The sequence below is a fragment of the Melospiza georgiana genome, chromosome 2 (genome assembly GCF_028018845.1).
Source record: "Melospiza georgiana isolate bMelGeo1 chromosome 2, bMelGeo1.pri, whole genome shotgun sequence".
Taxonomy (NCBI): domain Eukaryota; kingdom Metazoa; phylum Chordata; class Aves; order Passeriformes; family Passerellidae; genus Melospiza; species Melospiza georgiana.
The window spans coordinates 54,856,087-54,876,108 of record NC_080431.1 but is presented as its reverse complement, the minus strand read 5'-3'; positions in this window follow the sequence as shown (position 1 = coordinate 54,876,108).

The following is a 20,022-nucleotide window of genomic DNA, read 5'->3' as shown; positions in this document are numbered from 1 at the left end:
GAGCCTTCAGGAACAACAAAATATGTCTGGAATAGGAGTGTTGCAATTAAGGCCTTGTTCACACTAATGATTGCAATTGCATTGAAAAACAGTCTAACAGACTGCATTCAAGCTCTGTTAAGTGGTTGCCTCCACATTTGGGATCCAACCCGCCCGGGCCTTCAGAGCTTGACTTTTCTCTGATGTGGTTACCAAACAGTGGAACATTTCTAGCATGACCAAAACTTAGTCATGCCTCAGTAACTTAACTCAGATTCCACATCTTCAAGCCTGAAAGTAGTTTGAGGGGCACAATTTCATCCATGCCATCCATAAAACGTAATTTAACCCTGCTTTCAGATGGCCTTGGATGTTGTGGTATGCATGCATCACCTACCCTGCTTACGTGCACCATGCTGTCAAAGAGGCCGTAAATCCTGTGACTGCAGCCATCCAGTTATGGCATGTGAGAATTTTCCTTTAAAAAACCCTCTCCACTTTTAGCACAGTAGAACTTATATTCTCCCCATTGTTAGAATCATGGCTTTCAGACAGCTACCTAATACAAGTAACAGGGGCAAAACCACTATCTGCTTTTACGATGGAACGTGATCGGTGTGTGAAAGGTCCATATGATGTGGTGACGACAGCAAAAGGAGACAGAACTGAGTGACTCAAGCTTTCCTTCCAGGTTCCTTATTAGTGTGAGGGTTCCCAGGGGCTCTTCTCCTCATATAAGATAGCACAGTTCTTTCCACTGACGTGTAGTTATACCCAGCTCAGTGAAAACTGAGCTTGTTCCTTGATTTGCTCCTCTCTGAACATCAGGTGAGTTATGGCAGGGAGAGAAAAGACATTTCCTTTCCTCCTCATCTCACTGCCTACATGCCAGTGGCAATATTCAAGTCTAGAAAACAGCTTCTTGATGGCTTAGAGTGGCAAGACCTCAAAAGAAAAAAACAGACAGTAAAAGCAGAATATCTGTCTGAATCTGATCCAAGGATTTTTTTTTTCCATCTAGACTTTTTCCTTTCTCTAACTTAGGTCCAGGTTTCCCTCACACCTAAAATGGGTGTGCTACTTGAAGAGGGTTGAAACAACCTTTTTTTCCAGCTAGAAAACAGAGCAGGTCAAGACTGCTCTGTTTTCTAGACTTAAGTGAGAATCTTGTTGGCATCACAACACCTTCTCAGCTAGCAGACCTCCACCACGACTGTCCTTGGAGCCTCTTCATGTTACTATCTGATTTTTAAAACCCTGGTCCTGTGCAGCCAAAGAAAATAAGAGGCTGAACCAGATTCAAACATGTTGGTGAAACACTGCATCAGCACATGCAGAACCATGCTTTAAACAACTGTAACTGAGGTCAGTGCCTGGAAGTGGCGCCGTTCTGCCAGTAAAAAGCCAATTCATTGTGATACAGTAGATGGCATAAAAGAAGGCAAAAAATTAAATTTAAAAAAACACTTGAAGTCTTATTTTACACTTTCAGGCTGTTTCATGGACCACTGCTTTTAAAAAGTGTGTGATTGAGGGAAGTGAGGTGTGGAGAGGGATGAGTGTTTTTATAGCCAAGCAAAATGATGTGGAGAGTGGTCTTGAGAAAGAGAAGATGTGATTCCACAATGGATTAAGCAGAGAAATTTTTACATACAAAAAGTGTTGGAAGGGTGAACCACAAAGAGAGAGAATTTAGTAAGTTACAACAACGTTTTCTCGAGCATTAACTACTTACAGGCCAGTAGTACACAAGATTTCCCTTTGCTACATTGAAAGTGTACCACTTCCACATACAAGATGAACAGACTTCAAAGATGTCCACGACCAGTCAAGGTAATTCCAGGGGTTTTTTTTAAACAATATGTGCACAGGACAGGTCTCATTAAAGTTCTAGACAGTTCCCTGGAGAAAACATTTCCCTGGAGAGTAACACATTTTTGTGGCATTCCAACACCGAATCCACTTTCTTTTCTGCAAAGTGAGTGTTCTCTGGGAGTTTTCTCTTGGGATGTTTAGCAGCACAGAGCCAGAAATCCCCTCTGTCTCAGCACCCTGATCCAGCTCCATGCCGCCCATCCTCCCTTAGTGTGTTTCTCCAGCTCCTCATGCTCTTGTGCCTTTATCTCGTTAGCCAACTTGCTCTATCTGCCCACGGAATTCTCTGCCTGATGAAAACCTCCTGCGCGCAGCTTTTCCTGATCTCAACGTTTGTCTCCTCTCAGACATGTAGACATAATATGGTCTGAGAGGAGATCAATTTCTTCTTTGAGGTCCAGTCTTATCTCCCAGACAGTGGTTTATGCAGTGGGTTCCCTGGGGAACTTTCCTCTTTGCACACGGAGCTGTTCTCTTGGCCAAAAGCTAATGAACGTGGCACATCTCCAGAGCATGCCATGAAGACAGGCAGAAGGATGCACAGCCACACAGGCCTCTTGTGCACTTAGGCATCTACTCTGAAGCGTGGAGAGCCACTTCACCTCCCAAACTGGTGGAATATCCCAATCCCTCAGCAAGGACCTCTCACACAGACAGTTTGACTTTTTCCCATGTCTTCAAGGCGCAATGGGGCATTTCATGGCCGAAGTCCAAAGGCTGTATCTCCCCTTCATCAGGCTCATGCTGCTATCACCAAACCCTCAGTGCTGTCCCCTTTGTGGGTGGTGTTAATGACCCATTGACTGCAGCACAAAAACACCAAAAATTTGTTCCTAGATCTACAGGGAAGGGAACCAGGCAGAAGGTACTGTGCTTTGGCCTAGCTCAGGGTGGCTTGCTCCACTCTTCAGAGACAATGGCTCTTTTGTGCAAGTTCCCCATGGCTTTTTGGGCACTCTGGAGTGTCATTTGCAGTCCAGGTACTCATGGCTCTTTCCCCACACTGTGCAAGTTCACTCTCTACAGTAGTTCTGGGGAAGCCAATGCCCTGTTTTTGCAGGAAGCAGCATGAGCTGGAAAGTTCAGGTCAGACACAGATCTCTCTAATTTGGAAATGTCCACATCTGGGATCTGATTAAGGGCCATTTCTTGCTGTTAGCTGCCCTTGGCTGTACTCATACAGGCTTGGCACCAAGCAGTCCCTGCCCGGGAAGCAGAGCAGCTCAGTGGTGGTTTCTGTGTGGACACAGGGGCTGCTGCTGTAGGGTTGTCCTACTGAGGACTGGATGGAATAGCTGGAGGTGTCAGATGGTGCATGAAGGACCTTCAGGATGTGGGATCCAAAGCCAGCTGTATCAGCTTATCTTGCTTTTTTACACATGCCCAAGCCCAATAAATACCTTCCCTGCTGCACCCTCCTCTGACACTGCCCAGCACAAGATCCTACCATCTTGATACAGAACTACCTGGTGGCAGCAAGTCCCCCAAACCACTCCCTGAGTCATCTGGCCCCCCCTGGGCGGAGACACAGCACCCATGGCTCAGGACTCCAGCTGCTGGGGCAGCTGACCTATCTTCAGGATACTTCCTCCTGCTACCTGCCCTGGCAAGACACATAAATTATGCCCAAACCTCAAATTATTATCATCACCCTCTCCCTTTTCAGGTAACATGCCTGTTTCCCCAAGAATTCAGCTGCAGTTATTATGTTTTCTCATTTTTCCTCTAGAGGGACCCTTACCTTGATTTTAGTTTTATTAGCTATGATTAAACACTTTTAATTATGAAGAAGCCTCACTAAAACCAAGTGCTAACCCTATAGGGGTGGCACAGTAACCATTCCTACCACAGGCTGTATTAAAACCAAGGGGAGTCCTGGGTGTGTGAGGAATCAAGACAGTCAATTAATCAACACTGCTGCAGTGCAACTACTAAGTTTTAATTAACCATGCAAAGCAAATATATTTGTATGTTTAGTCTTAAACGTAATTAAACGTTTCAGTAGCAAATTAAGTGAAGAAAACAAATCAACCACATGTTTCCAGATAGTGGGTACATAAATATTAAATCATTATAAAAGGCATATGAAGAGGAAAATGTAAACATTATGCTGATTTTAATTTCCTCAATTATTTCTAATTCCCCCTGAGCCCTACATTCATTCCCAGTGATTGCAGACAGACTAATCACTCAAAGCAGGACACCATTTAATAAGATGCAGCAGCTGAAACCCAGAGTTTGTCACTGGTCCTGTATTGGCACTGTCAACATGGTGGCACTGTCGCCTTGAGCAAGCTCCTCAGCCACAGGAGACCATGGTTTGTGACTCCCGTGGCTGTAGGTACGTAGGTGATGTGCATTTCACACTGCTCTGCAGTCTGTCTGGGAAGATCTATCCATCAGCATCTGCCTTCAAAAGCCTACAGAGATCTATTTATGTAACTCCCTCTCTGGAGGAAAGGTGCTGGGAAAGCAGCCAACAATAAATGGAGTGGGTGTGGGAAAACGAAAAATAAGCAAGCAGAAATACTACATAAAAGAATGACCATATGGCTTAAGCCACAAGCTCTGTAAGTCATAGCCATGAAGTTGTGTCTGATAACAGATTCAGCAGAGACGTGCGTACAGCCAGAAGCTCTGCAAGGAGGGTCCCTTTGGGGGGTCAGGTGTGGGAAACAGATGCAGGCTCAGAGGCCTCTGACAAGAACAAAAGAAGCCAGAGTGAGCCCAGAGGTGGCTCTGCCTTTCCCCAGCCAGCCACAGGCCTGCTTAACCCATCCACAGACACACCTGCCATGGCATTCAGTATGGATGAAGAGAACTCCACTCAAACCTGGGCACTGCTCCACTTTGAGGTGGGGTGTTGAGTAGACCAAGGTGTTGATTCTGGATCAAGAAAATCATGCACACTCTCCTGACTTCTTTCCAGTCTTGATAAGGCCACTCCAGTGATGTGCAAAGTGATTGTCCAGGCAGAAAAAGAGAAAACTTTTTGTGTAACTCCTCTCTCTTTCAGTATAATGCAATGCATAGGCTGGGACAGAATTTTTTCTGTATTGCAGAAAGCAAATTAAAATCTTTGCTCTTCCAACTCATCTTTAAAACAACAGCCCCAAAGCAGCACACTGTTGTGCTGCACAACACTGTGACATGGGTGTGGGAAAGGCTCCAGCTCACTGCACACACAGCCCCACCAGCTACCTGGTGCTCAACACCCAGTGCCCATCGGGGCATTGGAAATGCTCACATAAAACAAAGCAGGAACATTTGAAATGGGTGATGCAGTCAGTTTCTTTGGAAAGGGGGAATTAGTTGTCACTCCTTAACCTGCACCGAGATGAAACCATGTGGATTACTTCTCTTTTAAATCAGGCACCTTAGTTAATTAGTTCCATATGCCAATCCTCTGGCCAGGTGGTGACAGGATCCCAGACATGGATGGCAGCAGTTGCTTGCCAGTCAGAAGGTCAGCTGCTTTAAAGAAAATGTACTTTTTCCTCAAGACAAGGCACTGAAATACTATTAAAATCCCACCTTAGAAAGTACTGCAGAGTGAGATATGCTTATCCAGAAGAGCCGGTTTCCCTCCCTGCAAAGGGACCTCAGATTTGGACCCTCCATTTGATCAAGGTGAGGCCCCCACACCTTCACAGGAGAGCACCGCCCCAGAGCACTCACCGTGTGCTGGAATCACACTGAGCCCGTCTCTCATGTAAAGACACTTTATGATCTCAAACCATGTTTCAAAACACACTCCTCATGCTGCCTTATCCCCCAGTCCACAGAACTGAATCAGAATTCAAAAGGCCATTTCAAAATTCCTCATTTGCCTACCACTCAGCTTGGACGGGCACCTCTATGGAGGGTCTTCTCCAACTCAGCAGCAGGACTGGAGGTGAGAGCAAGGTGGGCAGATTTCATCTCACATCCCAGCACATTTGGCAAGGAAGTGTGAAAAGGATGAAAAGGAGAAACATTTTGCCTGTGCCTGTTTGCGTCCATGGGAACAGTGGGCATGAGCAAGTCGTTTATCCTCCTCAAGCTTCCTGTGGCAGCTAGCAACCAGAGAGTTTGGCAGATGACAACAAAATGAGCCCGGGGCAGATCAGACTCCAGGGCACAACACAGTTCAGCACAGTCTGCAGAGCAATACCACACTCAGAAGGAATAAAAAAGCTGAAGAAATAGCTCATCAAGCTGAGAAAAGGGGTGACAGACAAAATGAATGTCACTTTGCAAAGGCCAATTCTTCTCCTGCCACCCCCACAAATGAGCTCCAAAACTGATGCAAGCAGTAGTAACAATTTCTAAAGTAGGCAGCAGCTCTGGCCCTTGCAAAGATGGGTCAGAGAATGGAAATCTGAGATTGATGCAACCATTATATACTCAATACTCCCAAAGGTATTTCTGCAAGCATTTTTTTTTTTTCTTTCACATGTCCTCTTTTTTTTTTTTTTTGTCAGCAAAGAGGACTTCTTATTTTCAGGATTAAGTGCAATTCTTGTCGGATAGTTTTTCAGCAGGAAATGGAATTTTTAGTTGTGGTTGCTCAGTTCTATTTTTCCTCTAAAAGTGATTGTTTCCCAGACTAAATTTCAACTTTTCATCTGAAAAAAAAAAGTCCTTAAACCCATAGCATTTTAGTGGGTTTGGTCCAAATCCAGCTCAAATTCGGTATACTTTGAATACTATCCTCTCTGAGTTGGGCTAACCTATTTCAAGCCACCTCTTCCCCAGTGTAAGGTGACTTTTAATGTAGGGAGACACCAAGGCACCCTGGGATCTGTGGCATGGCAGGGTTGTCTGGCTCTAATGGAAAAGTGAGACATCATAGCTTCAGCAGTATGTCTTTAACCACACCATAATTCCCAGGAGGCACCAACATGCTGTGCCACAAACCAGAGCTATCATTTGCAGCTGAAAATAGTCACATTTTGATTTTTCACACCTAGTGAGGTCCTCTAGGGGGAAGATGATGCAGTCCCATGTAAGGACATGTGTCCCCTGTGTAATACAGTGAAATATTTGAGTTGGTCCTGCCAGAGTGACCTTGTTTGAGGTCATTGGTGGTGGGGCAGAGCAGGGGAGGGAAATATATCAGCTCACAGTGGAGATCACCCCAGGTCAGCTGCAGGGGCTCAGTGAGGAAAATGGGCAGGAAGTGGGTGCTGAGTGAGGAGGCTGCAGTGAGTGTGGTGCCTCACACAATGACAATGTGACCACCAGCTCGCATGGTGAGCCATCAGACTTGTCCCTTTGCCGGGACGCTCTTCCCATCCTCTCTGTACTCCTGCAAGCGTCCTGCTCTCCCAGTGAAAACCTTTGTCATCCATTTGGGATTTCCATCTAGATCATCACTGAAATCCCAGTGTGCTGCTCAGCTCCAGGGTAAAAGGCTGCACAGCACTCACTGCTCCTCAAAGGCTGCACACACACCCTGCCAAGCCAAAATGCTGAACACCAGGATTACTCCTGGCTCAAGGTCCTACACATGGCAGCAGAAAATTTCACCTTTCCACTGCAAGATTTCATTTCCTGTGCCAAGCCCATGACAGATGCCACGTCAAACATCTAAATTCTCCTTTAGGAGTGTTACTTTTTTTTTTTTTTTTTTTTTTTTAAGTGCCATTTCTAGGAGGTAGGAAGCTACAGACTGCTGTCTGGTTTGCTGTGTGTATATTTTTGAAACTGAATGAAAAATGTTCTGGATGGATACAGAGTAACAATATGTAAGCCGGAGGCATCAGATGGTTAGAAAGCTGTATTCTGTGTGTGTGCACAGATGTAATTCACTGCAAGGAATATGTGACACCACACAGCAGTTCAAAGTAGCAGGCTGGTACTAATTACTGCGCTCTTAATGACTTCATCCATCAAACCGTAACATATTCTATGATTATACAACTCAGCCATATGACAACCAAATGCCCAGACGCTCTTTTGTATGAGATGGTTACACAGCAAAATTCTCTGCTGATTACAACAGAAAACTTCAAAAAAAAAGTGCACTTTAAATCATCTGAGCCCTGAGAATTGTTTTATTATACCCCTTTGTGAGGGGGAAAAAGGTAAACCATTGAGGGTCTGTCAGGAGAGAGGTTGCACAGAGATAAGCCAGAGAGGCTCTGGTGGGGTTTGCCATTTTTCGTGCGGGTCTGGAATATCCACAGCGTGTGACCTGGACCACTTGAGGACACAAAGCCAAAGAACATTCTTTGGCCTAAAAGAGTTGTGTTTCCCTACAAGGACAGCTCAGTGGTGTGAGCAGCACCGGGCTGCAGCCAGGACAGCTGTCCCACAGGCCATCTGTGTCCTCAGCATCCTCACAGAGCACAGTAGTGGAGAAGATGAAGTTTGTCTATGGCAGATCCTGAAATGTCTCATAGCTGTGTCAGGGCTCTCCCAGGGTCTGGGCACCACCACGGTTCACACCACCTCCATCTGCAGGAATACATCCCATGCCTTGGCTTTTTCTCTCTCTAATATGACCACACTTAGCACATCTACCATCAACAGCCACCGTCGTCCCCAGCAAAACAAAACACTCCAGTGCACACGCTTCTCCCCTGGGCAGAGGTTGTGAGATCAAACTCTGCAACAGATCCTGTTCTCACTGCTGCCTGAGCTATGAAAAGGTGCTCTGGTGCTAGAGCAGAGGAAAGCAGGGCTTGGCCCCTAGATTTCTGCAGTCTTTACTTCATTCCCTCCTGAGATCCAGTCCTTTCATCACTTCTGCCCACACAGTAACACCCTGCTCAGTAGTGCAGCATAGATGGACGTAAGTATAGTTCATCCACTCATTATTTGTACAATGCTGACTTCACCCATTTCCTGTGCACATCAAAAAAGTGAGTTTCCCACATTTTCATTTGCTATTTCACCACAGTTTCTCTTCCAGAATTGCTGTGGAGGGTGTTATACACCAACGTAAACAATGAAACTGTGGATAATATGGAATTTATCAGGATGAATAACTTATTTCCAAGCTAATAAACTGCGAAGTTAACATTGCACAGATACCCTGCAACAGACACCTGCAAGGCCTAGAGCTGAGAGCTGGCTGCCTGGCTGATGGAGGCTGTGGTGGGTCCAGATGCACTGAGTTCTCCTGTCTATCCATCACAACAAAGAGTAAGGTTTGTTCCCACTTTTCAAGCCTAACTTGCATGTCAGATCCAGAGTGCAAATCTCCCTAGAGATCCTTTTTGGAGCTGAATGAGGGAACACTGAAGAGGTGAGCCAGCTACCTCTCCTGCGCAGCACTAAGCCATGCACTGCATGTGCTCATTTGCAACATGTACTGGCACAGGGATGTCAAGCATCATATCTATTAAATAGCATGAGAAAACAATAGGTTTAGATAAAAAAGTGGTCAGGAGAAGACCATAATGCATCAGATTGGTTCTTATATCCCAGCTCAGCAGGAAATTACTGAACTTCAGTGACCAGGTTTTGTCCCTAATTTGGAAGATTCAGATTCTGGGAAGGATTCTGACGCAGACCAGTCAGGCAAGCTGCACATGTAGTCTCCAAGAAGCATTAAAAAATGCAGCTGTCTTGCAGGATACAATAGTCTTCAGCATAATTTATGCCACATATTAGCAGGGTCATAGGCACAACACTAGTTCAACAAATGTTATCAATCAATTGCTTACTTTTCCAATCCATGGGTTTTTACATAGATGTTGATGGCTTTTCAGCAACTTCACCCAGACATCTGCACTCCTGATTCAGAGATGCAAGTTCCTCTTCACACAGAAACAATCAAATGGCTGAACCAGTATAAAACAGAGACTTTATTCCAGGAAATCGCTTTATTCCAGGAAAAACATTTTGTCCTAAAAATGGACAAAATGTACAGTGCTTGTTCCTGTTAGAGTTTCCTAAATCTTCAGAGTATTTCACAATTTAATTGTTGGCATAAAACTTGTCCTTCATAAGTCTGGAAACAAAAATTTCAAGTGCCTTTATTCTAGCAGTAGATAGTGGGAATGTTTACCTCTATAGGGCTTTCTTGCAAGATTAACATAACTGTTGAGCAAGAGCTACATAAAAGAATTTTACTAAATCAGTTTTTACATTTTTGCTAAGTGTGACAAGGCCCAAAACTCATCTTGGTGGCACTTCTGCTTTGATGTATGACACAAGGCCTTCAGAGTGCTGCCACTGCGCTTTCCTTTCCTATCTCCATGTGTCCTCTGGCAGCATTAACTGCAGAGCCTCTTGGAGCTCCTTGACCACAGAGACCACACTCTGCTGCACTGCCACCTCTCCTGGCTGTCCGGAGCTTCAGCAGGATGGTTGCATACCCCAGACCTCCTCTCCTCCTTCTGACTGCCAGCTGTTTTCTCTGGTTGTGGGGCACAGAGGCTGTTGGAGCCCTGTTGCCAGAAGGGTCTTGTAGCACCTTGGTTTGTCTACAGAGTCTAAGGCCACTGCACAGTTTGCTTATGGCTCTTCTGGTTAAAATTCGTGGAGCTGTTGAAAAGATCTGGTAATGAAATAACATCTCGAAAAATTTCCTTCTTTTTTTCCCCATTTATTTTGCCCCCACCCCAAGCCATGCCCTGCACAGAACAGGGCACTTCTTGAGCCCCATCATTTGCTGTCTGTCAGGTGGCCTTTTATTGCCACATGTCACTGCCTGCCTGTAGCAGCTTCTCACTCCTGTACCCACAGATCTTCCTGATGTGGGATTTTGTCAGAAGTTTAAATTACTGAAGTCAGCGTATCTCTCCTCCTACGTAGCGTCCTGTTGCTGTGACAGAGCAGATCAATACACACAAGCTCAGGAAGAGCTGTTTGCACCTAGAGGAGTCAGCATGGTTAACCACAGTGACCTGTTTCTGCACAGGAACAAAGGGCTGCCGTCTCACACCAGGCCACCAGCCAGCCCAGCAAGGTGACACACTGCCAGCCCAGACAGGGAAGTCCAGGCAGTGCTGGCTCTGAAAGGAAGGACAAAAGTTGCACTTGCAGTATATGGAGGCCACTGGCACCTGAGGAGGCACTGCCAGGTGCCACCAGCTTCCCTCTGCCTAACTGCAAGTCTGAAGCCTCTAAGAATTCTGCATCACTTGCTGTTCTCTGACATGGACATGAGGAGTTTCACACTTGAATTGGATTTTTCCTGCACCTTGACTCTTTTTGCATTCTGTGCCTGAGCAGTAGCCAGCAGAAGAGGGGACAATTGCCTGTGAACAGGGGTCTCTTCTGCCTGTGCCAACTCACTGGAGCTATGTGCTCTCTCTGATGGTTTGCACCAGGCCAGCAAAGCCAGGGGTTCACTGCTGTGTGGTTCTTGATGTGAAAGGAGATGGTTAAGGTCAAGATCTCCATCAGTCGGTGGTTTATATTTCATATTGTGCCATGGGGTTGGCTTTTACACTCCCTAAGGCCTTGTACACTGTTGAAAAAGTTATATTCCACTGCCACCTCTTTAGTTGACCTTGGCAATAGGCTGGGCACAAATTACATTCTGCACCTCCCCAAACATAGTCTGTGTCACTCAAAACCTTGCAGGTTTTTCAGCTCCCCCAGCATTTTCCTCTTTTCTCTGCCAATTGCTCATCTATGTCCTGCCTTTACCTCAATCAGTGCTCACTTGGCTCATTTACATCTACTCTCGTTTTCTAATGAACACATGAACAGAAAGAGGAAAGTGTTCATAGAAGGTCCCTCTAGCTAAATATTCTTTATTGCTCTCATTCAAAAAAATCCAATTTACCCTGGGAGTTTTTTCACAGCTTGCTTTGCTGGGGTTTGGGTTCATTTGTTTCATAAATCATTAATCCAAGCTAGTAAGTCCCTCTGCCTACAAGGAAAGCAGCAGACGGTCCTCTGAGACTGCTGCCCTCCACTGGGTTTCTTTATCTAAAAAGAAAAGGAGGAAAAGAGTTTCAAAGAAGAGACTGCTACTGGGAAAGCACCAAGATAAAAAAGGAGGACCAAGGACAACTGGAAAGAATTACCTCACCCTGCATCCTGCATGTGTCATCGCCCTCCACACCTTACCTCTTGTTACTCCACACCAACCTTTTCCTCTTGCTCCCAGCACCAGTGACTCCTCCATTCCGCTGGCATGGAACTTACTTGCACTCAGCCCTTTTATATCTTTCCGAAATCAACCAACAAGGCTTCCCCCTAAGAGCCCACCAGGACACACAGTGTTAAGGACATTTCTCAGTTCCCAATGTCTTCCCAAGGCACCCACAAACCCTTTTTGCCCAGGTTCATAGCGAGTAAGTGGTCAGAAAAGTATAGACATTGTGAAGTAAGCTGCAAACCCAGGAACTGGACCAGGAGGGTGAAAGATGAGTCATTAGTCAAACTAGATATAGCTTTCTTTGCTTTTCAAAAGAGAGATTAGTGGGAGTGCTCTCAACACTTTCAGTCTTAAAGAAAGGCATCATGATATTACATCAGCAACATGTTTACTTTATTTTCATTATCACTACCCAAAGAATAGTTAATCACACATGAGAAGACAGTGTCAGAGGGAAATCATTTTCTATAAAAAGCCTGTTTCATAATAGGTGACTGTTTTATCTTTCCTGCCTATGGGAGATGATGAAAAGGAGACTCATCACCAGCCACACTGTCTCCAGCATGACAGGTCAATGTACAGGTGGTAGTTCACTCCACTTAGGAGAACATTCATATTCATCTCTAACGTAGAAGGACGTGAAAGAACTTTGGAGGAAGTTCATGGAATGCCAGGCAATGATATCATGGCCCAAAGGGAGGAGCATTTTTAAGACTAAACAAAATAGGCCCCAAGAATCAGAAAACACTTAGCAATCTGCCCTGCTTCCACACCTTGGAAGCTCTTGTTCTTGATCCACAGGTCATTCCTTCTTTTCTTGCCTTCATTCCACAGTGGCAGCTCCTCTCTGTCCTCTCCCATGAGAGGACAAAGCCCCGTCAGACTGTGCAGGACTAGAAGGAAATATGTGATCTGTAACCAGAGCCCCTATTTTCCGGAGTTCAAAGGGCATTTTAATGACCTAGTGGATGTCCTGCACCTTAGAAAATGGCTCCTTTCGGAGTAATTCTAACAGGAAATTGTATCATCCAATGGACCTGGACTGGAGGCTTAGAATCAGCAGCCCTGAACTCCACAATAATTTACTAAGTACCAAGCATCAACTCTGGAGCCCAATTTCTTTGTCTAAAAACTGTGACTGGTGACTTTATGTGTTCAAAGTGCTTTGAGTGCTGTTAATAAAAGGGATATTAGGGAAGCAATTGCTGTTCTTACATCCAAATCCATTTCCCTCCTCCCCTCCCATCTGAACATTTCTTTCAAGTTAACACATTTTTCTAGACTCCATTGGGTAACACTTTGGAGTGGATTAGTAGGGAACTTGACAAGAAGAAAGCAGAGAACCTACTGCCATAAAACACAGCAGGAGAACAGAGGGTATGTGCTCTTCTTGGTTTTTTTCTTCCTGACTCAGTTACTTATGGAAAAATGTGGGGTGGTGTGCAGGGGATCTGAGGAGAGAAAAAAGTCATCATGAAATGACAATACTCCTGAACAGGAATAGCACTGTGGTATTTATTTAATTGAAGCTGTAGGCAAATGCAGATTCAGAAGAAACAGGAACCACAGAGACTTGATTTGGTTTTGAAAATTTTGAAACCCTTGCTGGCAAATAAGTTTGGGGGCTGGGTTGGGTTGCTTTTTATTTTTCATTTGTAGTTTTTCTTTTTGGCATTAACTTGGTCTCACAATCACTGGGATGGTAAAAAAATATTGCAGAAGGATCTCAGTTTGGGCTTCTTGGGTTTTATGTGCATAATGCCTAAATGAGGAGCTATGTGCTGTGACAAATGCCTCGTGCATGCCAGCTGACTTAGAAAAGGTGATTTGGAATTTTTCAAGTTCAGTATTTTTATTCTTTTTACAGTTCTCTGTTCTTATCTTCTCCCCCTCAGTGTATTTCCTGTTTCCTCATCCTGTAATAGTTATGTACACTCAAACAGTGGATCAAACACCTTTTGAGCTGCTGTTGTCAAGTTTCATTAACATTTCTCACATCGTTTCCTGTTTTGATACTGATACCCCAGCAAAGTCTGCATAAGTGGGCAATGTGGCTTATCAATACCTCCCCTGAACTGCTGGCAGATCATTCTCCTCATAGAGCATCATCCATTCCCAAACCTATTAAAATGCTGGTACTGCAGCCATAAACTTAGAAGACATTGAAGGAAGCATGTTCCCCATAACCAACAGAATTCAGCCAGCTTTGAGAGAGATGCAATAAACCTTAAATACATAAATATAGCAAGACTGAACATGGACCTCGGCCAGGCAGTAGCAAAGGAAGTTGCATGTGCCAAAACACAGGGGAGGTGTATGTTGGTAGAAAGATGTTTCTCATTCTGGTGTAGGCATTATGCATCCTACAAAATAAAAAAGACAAAAAAGTGTAATTTTTTTTGTGTAGGCTGCAGCACCTCAATACCAAGTCCCATTTCTGAGACTGCACTTCTAGCACTGCTGTGTCCCAAAGAGTACTGGAGACAGGCACTAATAAATTTAAGAGAAGAAATAAAGTTTCCACTGACTTCAAAGCCACAACTGCAAGAACAAGGCTTGTGCTTGCAAGCATCAAGGTCTACTAGCACAACACTTGGCATGCAAGATGTCCCAGTCTATGAGTCTATGCAATGCCTTAGTAAAACTGATTGACTAAATCAGCATCAAGCAGTGACTTTATGGAGGTTTGTACATTGGTCTCCCATATAATCCCCCTGCAAAATACAGCAATATTTTTCCACAGACACAAAAAATATGTGTGTCAGTAGGAGGAAACAAATCTAGTGCTCTTTGTTAGCCAGCAATATTAAAAGCAGCGGACACATCAAGGCACATTCAGAATATGTCAGACAGTGACTGAAAGCAGTAGGGAAAAAAGCCTGTGTTCTCCCACATCAAGCTTCAACAGGGTTTGAGGGAGGGGAGTGGAACTTTAAATGGTTTGAGGATTAAAAGAAGCCAAATCACAAGAGAAAGCCATTTCAGATGCAGTATATTTGTGTTTCTAACCAAAAGTCTTTGTTAAAAAAAAGGAACAGAGAAGTGTGTTTTTCACAATTTTCTCTTTGGTGTTTTGCTAAGTCTGTTACTTCACAGGATGTTCTATTGTCTTCACTGCCACGATGCACAGAAATACCCTGCAAGCCACTGTGGGCTCTGATACAGCGTCTGGGGACATGAAAGAAATGTTTTGCTTTTAATACCAACAGACTGAAAATCAATATTTCAGAGCTTTGCCACCCACACCTGGCAGGCAACCTTCCCAGTTCAATAAGATTTAAATGTTAAGGAGGAAAGCCAGTAAGTCCACTGCATCCAGATGCAGGTTGGTGTTTGTCAGACTCCTGAAATCTACTTCCTAAAGAAATCTCAAGACTTAACTGTAATTGTGTTCTTTTTTGGTGCTTTCTACAAACCTAGGTGGGATGGAAAGAGGATCACTGGCTTTTCAAGCTTTTATTTACCCTGTTGGAGCCAATTTATTTTTCAAAAAAATATTCACAGCCAAGGTTACTGTGTGGTCAGCTTCTAGGACTACAAGAAAAAGCAACAAAACTTTTCTGGAAAAGCTGTCAGCACAGTCCTGGGACTCCATCAAGATCTGCAGCAATCATGTCTTTGCTCTGGTAACATGAAATGAAGGCCCAGCATCAGAGAGAGAGAAGCCCAGACCCTGTACCATAGAAATCAAAATCCCTTTTTTCTCCCTACCTCAGTAGTGCCTGAATTTCCCCATTCCCCAAGAAGCATGGTCCTGAAGCAGTGGTAGGTTGGAATGGGAAAAAGTCAATATCCAAAGATGTGGGACTGCACTGCAAGAGAATGAGCAGGGTTAGGGTGACTTACCTGCACTGAGACCTCTGGCCAGCATTTGTCTGTGCATCTGTCTGCAAAGGGCAGCTTTGGCCAAAGTGGGCATTTCCACCTGGGTAGCTTTGGGAAAGTAAGAGCAGCAAACCCTGCTCACATAAGGCTCCCTCTGGAACAAAAAACAAGAGGTCCTTATGAAGAGTAATTTCAACAGCCCCTTGAAGATCCAAATCTACCTCTATGGACATGTCCTTCCCCCTACCAACTGGCCCATGGATTGTCTGGGATGAATCCTGCCCAGAGCTTCCCCAGGGTGCAGGACTCTGAAAGCACCAGGCTGGGCAGCCCAAGAGGAAGTTCAGGAACCCCTAGTCTTCTCGGAGACACCAGGATGCAGATGAGATGAGGCAGGGGCTTCTGGAAACCCTGTGTCTGAGAGCTACCTCAGATCTCTGCACTAACAGCAAAGTCACCATACCTCAGTTTCACTGTGGAAAGGAGCCAGCCTGTCTGGAAGAACAAATTCTGGAGAAGACAATCTAACACAACCTAGACCCAGTCATTATCATCATGCAAATGTGCTTCTGCTCATACAAACCCATCCCAGGGCACACTCTCTCACAAGCATCCCCACCAGTCCACTGACCCTAATTTCCACACCATGCCTCTAAGTATTACAGCTTTCTTAGCTTGTGGCAGGTCTTTTTCCAGAAGCCAGCTGGCTCAACATGTTCCTGCAGCCATAGAGCCGTCTCTCACCTGCAACAGACCCCATGGGGTGTGCAGAGTGGGGTGTGCAAATCTCTCCCTTTCCAGCACTTGAACCCAGTGTAGGGTTTGCCCTTAGCTTTTGAAGCCTGTGATGCTCAGTTTTGCAGGTGACTGGTGGTGTGTATCCCAGAAGAGCTGTTGGACTTGTCTGCTTGTCCTTCTCCCTGGCCATGCCCATGTGCACTAAAGCACACTCCAGTTTGGAACAGTGAAGGTACAACAAATCTCACAAAGAGGGGTGAAATGAACCGAAGTGTCAAAATAAGAACTCTGTGTGAGCATGGTTACACCCAGCTTTGAGGCAGTTAGGTTTGGCAAGAAGGGGTTAAAGGTATGGGAGGAGGTTAGTCTGTGTCATAAAATGTCAGTAAGCTTTTTATACAACCACCAGAAAAAGGTTTTTTTGGGTTTTTTAACACCTACGGAGTCGTATACGTTGTCTTTTAGTTGCCCCAAAAATTCCCCTTAGCACTTTTATCATTCAGCATCACTCCAGAGTTTAGTCAGCCAAACCATACCCTTTCCCAGTGTTAGATAAATTGCATCTTGAAAACAGCACAGACACTAATATCACATCGTCCTAGAGCTGAGCCACACGTGAAATCTCTATCCTGTTTTTCTACAGAGATGAGTAAGATTTTCCTGTGTAATTAATTTATAATATCTTTCTGTGCATTTGTGTAAATATATAGAGCAAAGATACCACTGCAAAGATAACGATTTGCCAAAGCGCTTTTTGCATTCTTTCAAATGTCATGGTTTTACTTGCAGTTTACAGCATTTTAGTCATGTTTTGACATTTGAAGAATTTTCACCGAAAACAGGCCTTGTACCAATAACAGAACCAGACTTAAAACTCGTAGTAATAAGGAGCAGCAGTAAACAACAGATGCACTATTTATTGTATGTGTTTATTATGTATTAATGGAATAGAGCATTTAAGTAAAATTGTAATATTTCTAGAGTTGAATTAATGAGGCTAAAACACATTATTTAAATAACTTTCACATATTTAATAGTGAGAGTAATTATCATTGTTGCATATTTTTGGACAGATCTCGCCATTTTTAAACCTATCACCTTCTTAAATACAAGACATCTACTTCTCTAAGTCCCTCATATTGAGGAAGGCTGCAAATTCTCTAATAATATCAAGATTAAAATAATTTACAAAAACAAAAGAAAACAAAGTCCTGGTTGAAAGAAGCCCATTATTGTCAGAACTGCAAAGACAAACAGGGAGCATGGAAAGACTAGACTAAAATATGAACAGCCGGCCCTACCTGCACTTGTTGGGTTTTTACAGGAGGCATTTTTTCAAATACATTAATTTCTAGTGGTAGGCTTTTCATGTTACTTTTGCTTGGACTCTCCTAGAAATGTGATGCTTCTGATCTTTTGCAGAGTTAGGAGTGATTTTTATGCACCATCTGAAGCACTGGAGCAGAGAAGGTGACAGGGAGACTGTTGGCTGCTTGACATGACCAAGCCATGCTCACACAGAAAAACATTAACTCAGCTCCACGTCTTTGAGCACATCTAGCACAGGCCTTCCTCCTCTTCCTTCCCCCTTTTAGCTGCCCTTGTGCCTCCCAGCTTGAAGTTTTCATATTCAAAACAAGGCTGCTTGCAGTCGCAGCTGCATCTGCAGTAAGCGTGACACCTGCTCCCAGCAGTGCCAGCCCTTTGCCTGCTGTCCTTTGGGTGGCCTTCTGCAGAGCTGTACTGCTCCAGCTTGTGTTTATCACCATTTACTAACTGCTGGGCACATTAAGGTGGCATGATTTACTAAGCACAGCTTTCTGCTTTGCTCTAAAATCTGAGAAATTACAGAAAGGGAAACAGTTCAGCAACGTACCATTGCCTTGGTTCTTACCCTGTGTTCCCATGTTTTAGGATTCTTTTAATTTCTGAGCAGACTCAGGCACCAAACCACCTGTGAGCCCTATGGCTGCAACCCACGTGTGCCAGAAGGTCACCCTGTCCCATGGCACGCTGCAGCTGGGAATGCCCCACCAAGGGCATGTTCAGGCATGAAGTCTGACCAGACAGGCCAGAGGAGTATGGTGTGGAAGGGAAAAGGGAAAGGGCATTTCCCAGGAAAGGCTGGGCAGTTTGACTTTTTGCCAGCTTTGCTTTGAATTATTAGCAGTGCCTGGGAATGCTGGCCATGCCGTCAGCAGGGCGTTGTCTGGTTACGCACTCTGAGGTTGTCTCCATGTCTGCCAGCAGCATCCAAGACCCCAGTGCAAAGCTCTGCTCTCTCACACACGATGTGGGGCTGTGGCCCCTCTGTGAGGCCAGACCCCACCCCAGAGCTGGGCACAAGAGCAGAGCTCTCCAGGCAGGGCAGCCAGCAGGGCGTGGGCAGGCACATGGAGCACCCACTGCCCTCATGGCACTGGCACCTGTTGTCTTATCTGACAAACTCTGCCTGTGCAGAAAGGTCAAATTCAGAGGCTAAAGCAAAAAAAAAAGAAAAAACATCATTTATTTTCATTTCTTTCAGAAACACATTTCTGAATGTTTCTTATTCTCCTCCCCCACCTCAGCAGAGCTCCATTTTCAGAACTTGGGTGTGAGAGAAGTCCTGTTCAGTGGGACCTGCTGCAAGCACAGGCACAACACAAATGTCCTCTCAATGAACAGCATCTGCCCTGTTTGCACCACACTGTCACACAGTCAGAAGTGTCTGTGTCATACAGAAACTAGGTTAAATGAAAAGGGTGTAGCTCTGTGAACCTTGATTTCAGCATTGTTTTGCACCTTCTGGGTCAGGAGCTGAAGGTTTTTATCCATTCTTGTACAGACAGGAGAAGATCCATAGGAGGTTTGCCTGAGAAAGAGCTAAGGCAGGAAATAGGGATTTGAGCCTGCTGCTGTGAGGGGAAAAAGACCCCATCCTGAAAAATAAGCCTCATCATTCTCCAAGTGCTACTGTGTTTGCATGTTTTATTGTGTTTTTAGCTGTCCCACTGAACCCAGCCTTCCCAAAGGATGCATTGGAATGTCCAGCTGTGAAGCTGCCGATACCCCACCTTTCCAACTACTCCAAGTCTCCCTGTCAAAATAACAAATACTTGAAATGACAAACAAGTTAGCACATTGTGCTGGGGGCAGGCAATTCCCCTGCTGGTGTGGACACACTCCCCATCCCATGTCCCCAAACTCTCACCTGTCCTCTCTGCCCAGGGACAGGGACCACCTTTCCAAAAGCCACTATTCACAACATCCAGGGACAAGACACACACTGACATTTAAAAATACTGTTGTGTTAGAAGTTGTGGGAGAGACACGAGCAACCTGAAGCACAACTCTGGGCAGGTTACTCATGGCTAACTCCTACATGGGCCACATCTTACTCCGCAAACATGGGGCAGGGGCCCAGGCTGTGCTTTCACAAGCAGTTCAGCTCAGCAAGACTGAGAAAGTCTGCTTTACTGCTCTTGGCAACAAATCAGCACACAGCTTTCCCAGGTGATGTCATTCCTCCCATGCTTCAGCAATTGCTATTTATACTGGGAGAGAAGGAAGAGAGGGCT